The sequence below is a fragment of the Lingula anatina genome, chromosome 9 (genome assembly GCF_051362555.1).
Source record: "Lingula anatina isolate TDL-2025a chromosome 9, LinAna3.0, whole genome shotgun sequence".
Lineage (NCBI taxonomy): Eukaryota > Metazoa > Brachiopoda > Lingulata > Lingulida > Lingulidae > Lingula > Lingula anatina.
This window is the reverse complement of record NC_141775.1, coordinates 18,830,316-18,845,119: the sequence shown is the minus strand read 5'-3', so window position 1 is coordinate 18,845,119 and position 14,804 is coordinate 18,830,316. Positions and strand designations below refer to the sequence as shown.

The following is a 14,804-nucleotide window of genomic DNA, read 5'->3' as shown; positions in this document are numbered from 1 at the left end:
ATTTTATTTTATAAAAATTCACACATTTGCATCTTGAGTTTGACTCTCTTTTTTACTGCAATACGAGCGTTGGGTCGGACAATCTCAAATATTCGTCGTGTCGATAAAAATAATCTGTACATAGAAGGAAAAATAAGTGCAAGATTTCTCTCTTGTTTCAGTTTTTACTGCTGTTACTGTACAAACCAGCAACTAATCAAGTAACAAAACAGGGGTGGATCCAAGATTATTTGAAGGGGGGGGGGGGGGGGAGTCCGCGGGTAAGCGTGTCATTGTAATATTTTAATATTTAACCTTTCAAGAAAATAAAGAAGTTCAAAAAACAGATCTTGGAGGGGAAGCCGACCCTCCCCCCCCCCCCCCCCCCCCCCCCTCCTTGGCGTGGGTTTCGGGGCCCGCTGAAGGGCTCCGAAAAATGTTGGTATTTATTTTATAGAGTACCATTTGGTATGGTTTAGAACTATGATTCAGCTGGTCAAAATTCTAATTTCAAGAGGGGATCATTGGTGTGATATTTTTCAGAAATCGAAGGTGGGGTCAGGATCCCCCTAATACCCCCATAAATTTCTCCACTTAAAATGTTCACCAACCTAAAAAGAAATAATTGAGAATAATAGAAGAGTAAAAAATTAAATGAATGAAATAAAATGGGACATCAAGATATGGATTTGATATACAGCTGTACCAGGAATAAATTAATTATATAACTGTATCGATCTTCTGAAGGAGTGAATGAGTACTGAGTATATTATCTAATAAGCTCTTGACTTCCTAGCCCGTAGCTGTGTTTCAAGCATAATTAGATGTTTTGAAGGTACATTAAATGAATATGACAGGAATAAAATAACTACGACCGTTATTTTAAGAGAAAGTCTCTAACCTACATCCCCCCTTAATCATAAAATGTTCCTGACGCCTTTCTGGCCTTTGAAAACCGTTTTGGTGGGTTTTTCTCTCTTAAAAATTTGCTTACAGCTAGGATAGACGATAATAATTTTGGTTCTATCTTACAGATAGCCCTCCTACTCCCTTTCGGCCCTTTGACCGTAGATAACTGATCAGCATTTTCTGACCAAACTTTCAAATAAGAGGAAACACGCGCTGCAATAAATCATTAAACAATAAGACTGATTTTTAAAGAAGTAAGACTGATCAAGGATGAGAACAAAGACAAATTGTTAAAGTTTTAAATCGTGCCGTTGAAGCTAAATGGTAGGCCTATATTATCTACAAATCAGCGGATCTACAATAAACAACAACAAAAATATGATAATAATCAAATACTTTATTAAAACCTTATTGTCCATGAAAGTTATTCACAGTGGGTAGAGGATTAAAACAGTCTGATTAGAATATATTTTCAGCACACAAACAGCTGGCACATGCATTGTTTGCAATATACCAGTCTGTTGCACAAAGTTGAACTCTCTTGTGCACACTTGTAATGGATCTCCGTTTCTGTTATGCCTTAAAGTGGAAGTTTTAGACCAACGTCAACAGCATATCCCAAAATTCTGCATTATTTATAAAATTAATTCATTGCATTTAAGCTTTATCTGACAGAATTTAGTCACCAATAACTTATAAACTTGAAGCGGCTGCCATTTCTCTGTCTGTGTGTCTGCACGTCCGTTTCTCCATTTTCATTCATAAAATGAAAATCAGAAAAACGAACGGACTTCCGTTTTTCTATTTGATTCGGAAATTGAATAATGAACACTTTTTGAAGCTGTCATTTCCTCAAAGACAGGAATATAAGGGCATTTTATGATTTATTTCACCTGTTAAACATTAGAAAAAACGAAAACGGTTGATATTTATATTTTCTATCGCATCGGGGATCTTTTGATATTGTATTTTGCATTTTATAGTAAAATATAAAAAGCGAGGGCAATTTCCGTTTTTCCATTTTTCATTTTAAATGGAAAAACGAAAACTGAGTTTCATTTTCCATTACATTTTGGCCATTTCTATAAAATGAAAATGAAAAACGGCCGTTTTTTCATTTTCTGACGAAATAGAAATCACTTTGCCCCCCCATACACGGACCGTAACAGATGTCTTGACCTGTAGTGCCCTTTTCTCCCAAATATAATTGATACCACACGGCTGGAGAGTTTATTTTTGACAGCGGTGGTAAGAGTTGTAAGGCAAAACACACACACTCTCTCTCTCTCTCTCTGATCATTCAATAGGTTTTCGGCTTTAATTCCTTAACTCATTTTTTTAATTTCTATATAAGATTATATAATTTAAAAAAGAAAGAAAAGTCGGGATATTTAACAGATACGTCTAGGAGACAATATTTTTACGAATCTTTGTAAGAGAGAAAAAAAGACAGTATCAAAAATATTATCGTAAAATATTTCTTGGCCTGCTGTGCCGTTTTTTCCTAAATGTAACTGATTCCAGATGGGTGAAGAGATCATTATAGAAAGCGAAGGTAGGAGTTGACAGGCATTCATGCCCCTCTTCCCCGCGGATCCAGGATTCATTGAAAGGGGGGGGGGGGTCGCAGGGACGGATACAGGTTATTTTCCGGGGGGGGGGGGGGGGCGTTTTTAGGGAATGGCCCTCGCCTCCTTAGCGTGGGCCTCGGGGTCTGGACACTCGGGGGCTTGTCACTCTTCAAGTCAGAGCTAGAGAGGGGAAACAGCATCAACGACCAGTAAATATCCACCATAATTTTTTTTTAATTCTTATTCGATATCAACAAAACGAAACTCTGCTTGAACTTTTATTCCTGTTATTTTTTCTTTTATTTAAATAGAGCTTGAACATACATGTTTATAGAAATTAACACTTGTAAAAATTCAAAATTACATTAATTTTTTCAAAACAATTTTAATTTAAATTTCTATAAGCCGATTTAATCAAGGAGAAAAAACATTTTACCAAACTGTGTAGGTAAAAAGAAAAAAAATCGAAATATATTGTATAATCCTTAAAAATACAATTATAAACCCTGACGAAAGTGTTTTTTTTTTTTCATCTTTGCACCGAAAACACAATGTCCTCTAAAAACTGCTCGCTGCGCCATCTATTAACAACTGGCCTGTAGTACCTGTGGCCTGTGGTGCCATTTTCTGACCCGTCCTGCCGTTTCTTCTAAAGCGAGGCATTATGATTAGGAAAAGCGTCGAGATGGGAAAGAAGTTGGAAACAAAAACGACATCTCAGACCACGCGAACCTGCAGTCGTATTCGATTGCGGGACCAGCTCCTTCATTTGGGATTTGAACTCGTGACTTGCCGTTTCCATGGTTTGCTTTTTTTTTTTTTTTTTTTTTGCAATCAAGCACGCTACCGACTGCGCCGTAAGTGACCCGCCAACCACCATACGTACGAGTTTCATCTTTTAGTAATTAAAAGCATGTTTTTTAGAAATCATTTCGAGCTAAAATAAATTACGTTTAAAATCTTAGGCTTCGATCCCGCGTGTGAGTGTCTACTGTATTTGTATCCAAGACGACGGAGTTATCACGGAGCCACAAAGCTTCGTTGGAAGGTTGCGGATCAAATGGAAACGTTCTACTTTCTTAAAGAGAGGGCCAGTTTGGCTGTTCATGTATATATCTGCTATAACAATCAATAGGCCGTGAGCCGAACATATGCACTGCATACCGTGCATCGCCAGTCTGCGAACATAGTATTTTCATCATTGTTGTTAAAGTTCATCATGTACACGAGCTCTTATTTGAAAAGCTGAAAAAAGAGCGTTCCTAGATATATTACTTTTTTTGCTATGACAGGGGCGGATCCAGGGTTTTTTGAAGGGGGGGGGGGGTGGTGGTCAGCGGACCCTTGCCGTGGGGTCTGGGGCCCGCTGAAGGGACCAGAAAAAATTGGTATTTCAAAGGGCAAACGGTGCCATTTGGTACGGCTTAGAACTATGATTCAGCTAGTCAAAATTCTAATTTCAAGAGGGGACCATTGGTTTGATTTTTTTCAGAAATCGAAGGGGGGGTCAGGTCCTTACGAAGGGGGATGGGTATGAAAAAAAAGCAAGAGCATGTTTGGATTAAGCAATAGTGGCAACGTGACTATTGAAAAAAAAAAAAAACACTTCTTGCTTTTGTTGAAAGGGTAGTACGACATGCATGCATGCTGCCATGCCGGATTAGCTATTGACTCCATTCAAGTTTGATCTGTGGCGTAGCTGGTAAAGGATAGAGAACTATGACCATCCCCGCCTGAACATCATTTTAAAGACTTTAAAAGTGAATAGAAAGGAATAAACTTGTGAAACTATAATACAGATGTCAATAGACACCATTCCAAAGAATCTAAATCAATCTAAATAGTAAACTTTAATATTCTAAAGCAAAATTTGAAGAGAAAGGAATATTTTTGATAATGACCAGTAATAATTTGTTGTCAAATCGATCACTTATTCTTAATCCGCCACTGTATCTTATGATGTAAGTAACAAAATATGAGTCTAGACACTTCAATAGAAGTTGAATAACAAACACAGATTAAGGCTCCATTTTAGAATAGATGATCCGAGTACTAACTGATCCGCCTACTAAATATGGCCGACCACACTTCACAAGAGCTGCCGCTGATTCTCGATGGTCTCCCCGCCTCCACATGCGCCGCCGCTGCAGGGGACTTGCAATTAAACATCGGAGCCGAGATTAAATCCCTTTGATGACGTATGTGTCCTTTATGTCTCCTAATGCACACTAAAAGCAACAATTTATGGGAGCATTCACATCGAGAAGAGCCGAGGTCTATTAAGGCCGCGACCTAAATATGGCGGTCCTACATGAAAGGAAGACTGCTTAATCCATTAACGGTCTCTCCGCCTCTCACACGCCTTCCCGCGCTTCGTCCCTCGACTGGTTGAAATGAACAGCAACAATTAAAGACAAACACAAGTTTAATATTCAAATGGTATTGTGATGGCCGCTTTTGTTAACAAGTCCCTCGATCTATTAGAATGACTTATGCAGGAGTGGGGAGTGTTTTGTAGAGTGACTTCAGTTGATTGACATGCTCTTATGGTATTTTTAATGTAATGCAAACGGAGTGAAGGCTGCTAGAGATTGCATGAGGTAGAAATAGAAATGCAGGAAGCGGCACTGGTAACAACTGGAAAGTAGTTAATGAATAATAAGAACGACTATAACTGAGTCGTATATGCTACCACGCATATTAGCAAAAGACAAAAGTCAATACCATCATCACATTTAGTAGACAACCTTGAATAATGTTGAAAAAAAAAGCTTCTGTTTTCCCTTAAGTTTTTGATCATCTAAAACGTCTTTACTTTATTTTACTCGACAGTAATGATAGCATGGATATAAAAATACAAGTAAAATGAAATTGCTACAGCATAATCATCCAGCTTGTCCACAAGTATAAGAGACCATTCCCAGACCCTCTCGTACTAACTTTGGATTGAACTATCTCCAAGGGGATTCTCGCTTAATTGCAATTCATTACATATTTGGCGACCCTCGCCAATTTACGTTAAAATGCGCCCAAAGAAGGTTTCCATTCAAACACAAAATGGCCAGAAGGAAAGGTAAGTGTAGGAGAAAAGGTAAAACTTCGCACGACGAAGATCGGCTGGCCGGCAGTATCACCGGACCGGTTGGGGTAAGTATGAATGCTATTTATATTGTCAGAACTAATATTTGGTAAATTGCTAAATTCTGTATAAATTTTGAGGTTAAGTATTCGGCGGCTTTTCGTTCGTTTCTTGCCGCGGTATCACGTTAGGGTTAATTAAGTTTTCAAATTCGGTGAAAAATAGGAGAGATCTGATTATTTAACGTAAATTGTTTTATGATCGTCAGAGTGCAATTTTTGGTTTCAAAGTCTAGCTTATTTAAGGTAAATTTTCATGGTCGGTAGAGAGGGACTTTATGGCTTTTCTGTAGTTTATATAGTCGATTTTATTCGGGAATCTCAAACATTTTCGATGTTGGGTCGCGTATTAAAAGTACGTGTTAAGCATATGGACAGGTTAAATAGTTTTCAAAAGAAACTAGAGATCGTAAGTGCACGGAAAACGTATTTGTCGGTAAGAAACTTCGCACAATTGATACGTGGTAGGAACGGGCAGGTTAATATAATTTTTGGTATAGGCAGAGATCGTCGATCTGCGTAAATGAGTAGACGAATTTTGCGGTATAGGAAGGAGATCGTCGATCCGCGTAAATGAGAACGACGAGTTTTGCGACGTTGGTGTATTATGTCGTGTTTTCGTGTTAATGTTGTTGTAAGATATCATGTGTTCGGGTTATTGTTGCTTTGTCGATCATATGGATATTTAGCTATAAGGAAGATTCCTGCGTTGTAGAATAGGTTCCTTTGCGTGTGGTATTCGTTTACGTTAATTGTTTTGGTTATAGCGTGCGTATTCAAGCTATATTATGTAAATAACGAAAGGTGACTTTAAGAGTGAACAAATTATCAATTACAATTGCCGGTGAAGTCAATCAAGTGCTGACAAAGGCAGAGGGCTAGATAACGAAATTCAGGTGTTCAAAATTTGCGCCGATCGAGATAAAGATCGGAGGTAACGAGTTAATGGCCGGAGATAACGTCGGAATATGGTGATTTTTAGTTAAAAACAAATTCGTGGCAGTAAATTATTCAACAAAGGGCACATTTGAATGCACAGGTAACATCAAAGGTAGAGATGCGTCGGAGATATTGAAAAAAAAAAAAAACGGTGAAATAAACCGGACAAAACCGGTCGGGACAAGACACGCGCGTAGCCAGACAGAAACTAAAAATAGACACACAGACAGACAAACACGCGACAAGCGTAGGCCCCTACTTTAGGACTTTTAATTAAGGAAGTAATTGACGGTTAATTAAATATCTTGAGGGCTCATAAAAAAAAGACTCATATGGCGTGGTGAATGGAAACAGGTCAGTTTATATTACCTCGAGGTGAGGATGGAAACCCAGTATTTTATTTTGTTTAAAAGGTTACCCTCCTCTAAGTTCTGAGTGGAAGGTCTGGTTAGCTTCTAGGAGTATTAGGGCTGCTTGTCAATTTAGGTCCGCAGATGGATAAATGCAAGTAACACCAGATATTTAATTATTTATTTAAAAAGGTATCTTACTCCTAGAATGGAGTGAATGGAAGGTCTGAAAGTTTCAAGCCGCAATCAGGACTGCTTGTCAAAAAATTTGGATCGACAGATAGCGAGGGGGATAAGCTCCCCGAGCAGGCCCGTAGCCAGCAATTTCAAAGGGGGGGTTCTTTTTCTGAAAAAGTGGACCTTTTAACGAAAAATCCCCATGTACTTATGTCAAATTTTACCCAGAGTGGACCTTTTTCAGCACAAAAGGGGGGTTCTTTCGAACCCCCCGAACCCCCCCTGGCTACGGGCCTGCCGAGGCTGTATTTAACAGGCGGCAGTGGAGTCGCAAGGCTCCAGGGGCACATAAAAACGATCTATAGTGCTGTGGGAGAGAGACAGAAGGCCCACTGTGTCTCGAATCCTGAATTAACAGGATACTGTGGTACCGTCTAGTCGGCTCAGTGTTAACGAGTTCACTGAGTGGTACGGGGACGACAGTCCTCACCTAGCTATAGCCAGACGATGTTGATGTGGTTCCGACACGGTGGCGAACAGGCAAGGCTGGTGAAAACGGTCAAAGTTCCGATAACCCATGGCATTGGGCCCGGGATAAGACCGTCGGTTGCTCCCTGGGAGCCTGGTTAGCTCTACGGGATTGAGTGATCGCTATCGACTGGGTCACCGGCCGGTTGGGTCGCAGAGGGCAGTAAGACTTAAGAAAAGCAGCCGCGCTCAGCTCAATGTACAGTCAGGCCCTAGCAAACTGAAAACGAATGAGCCAGTAAGTGAGCTAGTGAGAAAGCTACGCGTCCTTGGTTGCGACGTGGAAAGTCAGACCGGACATTTTAATTTAAGGATACCATGCTCCGGGTTGGAGTGGTGAAACTGGTATTTGAGACCAGGGATTTTATGTTGAGGCCTGCCCAAGGAAGGGTTAGGTAACAGAACGGGTGTTCTGTTGGAACTGGGTAGATTAAGATCTATTTTTTTTTTTTTTTTTTTTTTTTTGTTGCTGTTGTCTTGAGTAGCCAGCCATAATTGAATGGATAGGACGGGTTTTCTTTGATTTAGGTGTTATTTTTCCTCATTATGTTAGCACTGTTTGGTGTTAATTATTATTTAAAACAAAGGCGAGCTCGTTCAGGGATAGTTTTCCTGGATTAAATGGTTATATCCAATATGAATTGATATTCAATTATACTTTTAAATTGTACAATGACGTCAGATATTGGAGAGCAGTTTCCATTATCTTAAGGATTCTCCGCAAACTTTCTTTGGCCCGCTGGACGTGCCTATAGGAGGGGATATGGGCGAAAAGGATCCATCTCCCAGGTCTGAACGGGATTCTTTCTTGATTTTGTGAGATCTGTTGCCAGTTTTCTGTTCAGCATTAGTGCGAATAAAGCTGAAACAGCGTAGTTTAAGAATAAAAAGAAAAATATTATTTAACTTATATAAATGTTGTAATGAAGAAAGTTTATTTTTCCTTGAATATCATTTTAGGTGGAACTAAATGGTCTGTGCATCGCCGTGGCTGTGTCCCCGGCTCTCAGATGGTTGGATTGTGACAACGCCCCCCGCCTGCCCTGTGTCCGTAGCAGAGTTTGAGTACTTCGACCTGCATCCTTGAAAGCAATCAACTCTACAGCTGAATGGTGGACCTCGATGACGCCACGATGTGCACATCGCCCTGCCGTTCGACGATAATCCTCATGATTTCAATTAAAAGACTTTTAATAATTTAATGTGTTAACGCCAGTGTTAAAAGACTCTAAAATACTGTTATCTCCATGTGAAAAGACTTTGATTATAAGACGCTCAGCTGCCCGGTTTCCAGAGCTATTTTTCCCAATTTTGATAAAGAAAGATATAAATTAAAGGGTTTTATCTCTGGTTTTCCCCCGGGCGTACACTAAAACATGTAATTATGTGTAATTTTCGTAATCTTTGTAAATATTGTATATATTATTATTTAGAGTGAACGTCTCCAACATGAGTTATGAAAAAAAAAAGTTTTTTTTTCTGGAAAAAATGGAAGGAATATGTCGGGTCCGACATAAAGATCATACGAAGTCGTATGACGTAATGTCTTGTAGTCTAATAGCTCTTGAGTAATGCGGCGGTCTCTGTGTATGACGCCGAGGTAAAGAAATTAATTATACAATTAAAGGTAGTTACAGTTTGCGTCATGGACCATACTTGTAGATAAGGAATAAGGATATAAGCAATACCTTGGGAGATATTCGGGAGTCATGTAGAAGGAAGCAACGAAGGAGGAGGTTGGAAGCGACGGTGTACGGAGCGAGACGTAGTTAGGATTTGAAGACTTCACTTATAGAACATGTAGTTAAGAGCGTCAACGAATAAATCATTTAACTGGTCATTATGTGGACTTGGGTTTTCTTTGCGCGACCTTACGTAAATCTGACACGAACCGTGGCATCTTCGGATGGCGTTATCCACTAAGTTAGTCTAAAACGTAATGTCCTATTTCGAGCCCACGCTTGAATTAAGCGTTCTGAATTATATAAGTTTAGGACATTTGTCAAAGGTATATGTAAAAGGTTCATTACAACACGTGGAAGTAATGTAAAACTGTACAATAATAATAAAAAAAATTGAACCAGCAAGTTTTATTACTTTATCTACAACACTGCCCTTTTGGCGGTTACGTGAGCTTTGTTAGTCACGTGAGCGGGAAATATAAATTACCCGCCCAACAGTATTCTTGAGTTATTTTTACTCACACTGTCACGTTGGCATGTATGTATGTACAGGAATAAAGAAGCTGATTCTTCTGAGATTCAGTCGATGTTTGTTGTGATACTCGGTTACAAATGGCGCAGTCGACAGGATTCAGCTTTTCCTGTTTTCAACGATATTGACGATCCTCTGAACTTTACGGAGATCTTGGGTAGATAGCAAACAAACGGTGACTGTACTTCTCAGTTGAACAATAGCACATTCCATCCACCGTATGGGAGGGAACGGATTTTCAACCAGTCACACCCTTCTACAAGGTGAGATCTCAAAGTAATCGTCAATTTGTCATCGTAACGACTGATAGTTACCTGTACGTATAGATACACGAAGTGCTTATTAAGCTTCGTTAGAGAGACATTTGTGTCGATCGTCTTGAGTGAGCCTTGCTCGTTGCGATTGGTCTCCGGATTGGACTTTGTCCCGGGGATAGCACTGTGATTGCCATCGGGACACAGGCCCGTAGCCAGGGGGGGTTCGGGGGGTTCGAAAGAACCGCCCCTCTTGCTGGAAAAAGGTCCACTCTGGGTAAAATTTGATCTAGGTACATGAAGTTTTTATTGGAAAAGGTCCACTTTTTCAGAAAAAGAACCACCCTTTTGAAATTGCTGGCTACGGGCCTGGGACAGGTGAGGACGTATTCGGCTTTGATGTGTCTGCTGTGTTTGTTGCCAGGACCGTAGTGTTGGAGAGAGCTGGGCTCAGAATCTCGAAAGGATCGCTATGTTGCGCACGCGCTATAGCATAGCTAGCGTGCGCTATTTGCTAGTGCGATTGCACCCACCTGATATCTCGAAGCCTTAGCAAACGCAACGCAATAAATGCCTGTCCGGAAGTACAATGTACAATTATAGTCTAGAACACACGCGTACGCCTAGCGGTTCTTTTTTGTTTTGAGGGACGATAGTAAATCGCACGTGAAATCGAGAAACACAGCAGGGAGCGTTATAAAACCGATGAGCTCGCGGTGTTGGTGGAGGAGGTCTCGTGTAGACCTACACTATTTAGCCCCTTCACCAACACCGTGACTCTAAAGTCCAAAGAAAAACAATGGGCTGAAGTTGCCGAAAAGTAAGTTGAATAATTATGATTAACAATCCTTTTCTATTAATCGAAGTCTGTTTTGCCATGTTAAAATTATATCCATTATATTTAATTATTGCTTATTGATGATTTAGTTTGGTATGTTGTTGTAGTTATTCAATAAAAGTAATTGTAATTGCTCTCTATTAACACATCTTGACATGGTCATGCACAGTATGATGAAGCAATAAAGTGGTGATTCTTATATATTTTTTTATTAAAATTATGAATGCTTTCCTTTTAGAGTTAACAGTGTTTCACATATAAAGAGGAGTTTCCGAGAGGTCAGGAAAAAATGGCATGACCTCACGTCTCGCACTAAACGCAAAGAGGCCAAACGCCGTGCAGCAATGCGGCAGACAGGTGGTGGTGTGGGGCCCAGTCCACTGTCAGAGTGGAAGAAGGTGTTATTTTGTTATTTATTTCAAAAAAATGAATTTGTATATTAAATTGCACAATGGCTAACTTCGTTTTATATTTAATTGCTTTAAGAACATCAAGATGATATTAAGTAGAGTAATTAACTTAGACTGACTCTGTGACAGTGTTCGATCCCTAAGGCTGAACCGTTGCCCAAGGTATATATACTCTTCTACTGCTTCTATTTCTTTGGTATTGACCTTCACTGTGCAAGGGGTGGTTAGTGGTCCAAACATCACCTTTGTCTTGCTGGTGTTCATCTTTAGCCCACTTTTTATGCTTTCATCTGCTAACGCCTGCAGCATTTCTTCGAGGTCTTTTGCATCATCTGCTACAATTATGATGTCGTCTGCAAACCTAAGGTGATTGAGCTTGGTACCATCTATGTTTATGCCCTTGTCCTGCCAGTCTAGATCCCTGAATATACGTTCCAATGCTGCTGTGAACAGTTTAGGAGAGATTGTATCTCCTTGGCGTACACCTTTCTTGATCCTGATCTTATTGGTGGTCTTGTGCAGTTTGACTGTTACAGAGCTATCGGTGTATATGTCTCTGAGGACGTCTATGTATCCATCTTCGATCCCTAGATCTTGCAGGGATGCCAATATATACTGGGTTTCTACTGAGTCGAAGGCTTTTTCATAATCAACGAATGCTACACATAGTGGAATGTTATACTCGAGACATTTCTCTTTGAGCTGGTTGACAGTGTGCATATGATCGGTAGTGGTGTACTGGCCTCTGAAAGCTGCTTGTTCCTTTGGCTGTGCTTCATCTAGTTGTCTTGTTAGCCTTTCAGTCAATATTTTGGTGTAAATCTTGTACAAGTTAGAAAGTAGGCAGATGGGTCTGTAATTCTTGATGTCTTTTCTATTGCCCTTTTTGAACATTATGAACAATATAAACAATATAAATTATCATATTGAGAGAAACATTGAAATTAAAATTAAAAGAATGCAATCTCCTAGATCCCCATACAGGGAAACACAGCCTATTACATTAAGTTGGGTTGGTACAACTCTGTGTGAGATCCTTATACCTTTACTGTGTGACTTGCCTTCTTCAACACCTAGGAGGTAATTAATCTGAGCACGCATGCAAGTTCAGTACCCTGTAGCCGCTGGAGGAGGCATGTCATTCAGTTATGCAGATTACACTTTACAAGAGTCACTGCAGAGTGGGACCCATCCTTATACAGATATATTATTTGTTAACATCAGGGAAAGGTAATCATCATATGTTCATATATAGTATTGCTATTTTCTTTGTTAGCTATGAACATTCCTGCCATGTACCATTTAAAAGAAGAGGTATTTATTATATTTAATTTTAGACTTTATTAAAATATATGTATTTATTTTATGTTTTCCAATCAATGTTCACTGCTTCTGATTACTTGCATATTTTAATTTATAATTACATCACCCATTTTAACACATGAATTTAGGACATTACATAATCACTTGATCAAAGTGCATTTTCATTATTATTATTTATATCAGCTAATTTTAACATGTAAATGCCGATTTCAGCAACCGGTTCATCCAATAGAAAGAAGAAGGTGCATACATCATCACAAGGTATATAAACATTAATATTTACATTTGTGTTTGAATAAGTAATGCTTTTAAATCATTTGTTCGGGGAGTTTATACCTATGTATATAGTGTTTGCTTACAGCCAGACTTCATCAGGGAAATGAGGGCTGTGATAGGCATTACCATCTATGGGCAGTCAGGTGTACTTTTCAGTCTATTATTGGTTGAAACATATGAGTTAATTATTTCTATACCTATTAACAAATGAAACTTTATTGGTAATTTCAAACATATAGCTTATGAAAGCGTTCATCATTGTCAGATGGTCGGCTTTTCATTTTTGTTGTTGCAACTCAACAGGAATATGTTCATTTATGAAAAATTATCACATTGATTTAAAAGTACAGTATCTGTAAAATTTAGAATATTGAAAAGATTGAGTTCTTATTATATCATTTTTATATTTAATTATTAATTACATACATCTTCAAATTTCAGATGTAAGTGAAAGGCTTTACAACGTAGAGAAGGATCGCTTAGCATTAGAGGAGGAGAGGTTGAAAGTAGAAAAAGAGCGTTTACAACTAGAAAGGGAGAGATTAGAAATTGACAAAAGTAACTAAGTGTTATTTGAAAAAATAACAGAATACTGTGAAATGAAGTTGGATGTAATGAAGTGCGATTCTCTTGTAGATACTTACCAGTGAGTGCATCTTATTGGGATCATGATATTTTATGTTTTTGCCAAGACACATACTAGCTGTATGTTACTGTACATCACTGTACTAGCCATTAGTTGCATCTGTTGTTGCAGTCATCATCCCTGTACTGTGAACTTTCACATATACTTATATTATTTTAATTTTGTAGTGAATATGCTGTTGAGTATTATGTTATATTGCATCAAAATTGGCAAAATCCCTATTGTGGACCCTGCCACCACAAATATAATGAAAAATAAAACTTTGTTACTTATTTTTTTACGTACAAGAATGATTATAAGGATATACATGCCAACTTGACTGTATTATTTTTTTTCCTTTAATTTATGCAATTTCTTTTTGATAATTTTTCAGTATTTTTCATTCAGTAATTTTCAATATGTGAATCAGTTTGATCATTCAGTGCTGTATTTTAAACTAAGTTTATGACCTCGGCAAAGAACTGGAATTTGTTACAAATCTTTTAGAAGGGATGGTTTTCATTTGCTTTTGTCCTTGAAAAGGACTTTATTTTTATATTGTACTTATTAACTTTAATTTAGACAAGAATATACATTTAGAAAATTGTTTATAATATTTTTATATTTTATATTTTCATAATGTTATTATTTCATGAAATAAAAAAAATTATGTAAAACATAACTTGACCGTCTGTTTTGTTTCTTACATAAACTTTAAAGTGATTTTATTTTGCCCTATTTGCATTGAAAGTGTACTTCAAAAGTAATTGACTTAAAGTATCAGTCTTTTTGATTCCTGGAATTTGTTATTAAATTTCCTGCATGAACACTAGCTGCTATATTAAATCAAACCTGTACACCTTTGTCATTTTGTACACTTATTTTAAATTTCAGTTCTTAGTATTATATGCAAAATATAATAAATTATGACATTTTAAAGAGAACATCAAATTTCATTTTTTTGTTTAATGAAACAATAATCCGTATTCATCCCACAATGATTCATAAATGATCCAACTGAGAGTTAGAGAAAAATACCAGGAGAATATGGAAGTGTGTGTGTGAGACTCAGAGATCCTATGCTAGAGTTCCAACCTCATCTATTTCATAAGAGATCCTGCATGACTTCAGAGAATGTGCTCAAACTGACTCAAGGGATCAATGAAGAACCTTAAAGAAGACTGACCACGAGGTCTTAAACACTGTCACAAGTGCTTGCTACACCAATTATTGCTGCTTTACATGTAGTCTCTACTGGGTCAGATCAAAGTGA

General features: G+C 38.2%; 1 long non-coding RNA gene across 6 annotated transcripts in view; it reads left to right on the top strand.

The window, feature by feature from the left end:
• LOC147760076 (uncharacterized) overlaps window positions 1-9,429 on the top strand; it is a 94,280-nt gene extending 84,851 nt beyond the window's left edge. Inside the window, exons 1-2 of one of the 6 annotated variants that reach the window (XR_015331147.1) lie at window positions 5,437-5,606; window positions 8,552-9,429. This is a non-coding gene — a long non-coding RNA (uncharacterized LOC147760076). The other 5 variants (XR_015331150.1, XR_015331151.1, XR_015331148.1 and 2 more) reach the window with 5 other exon arrangements.
• Window positions 9,430-14,804: the final 5,375 nt, after the last annotated feature.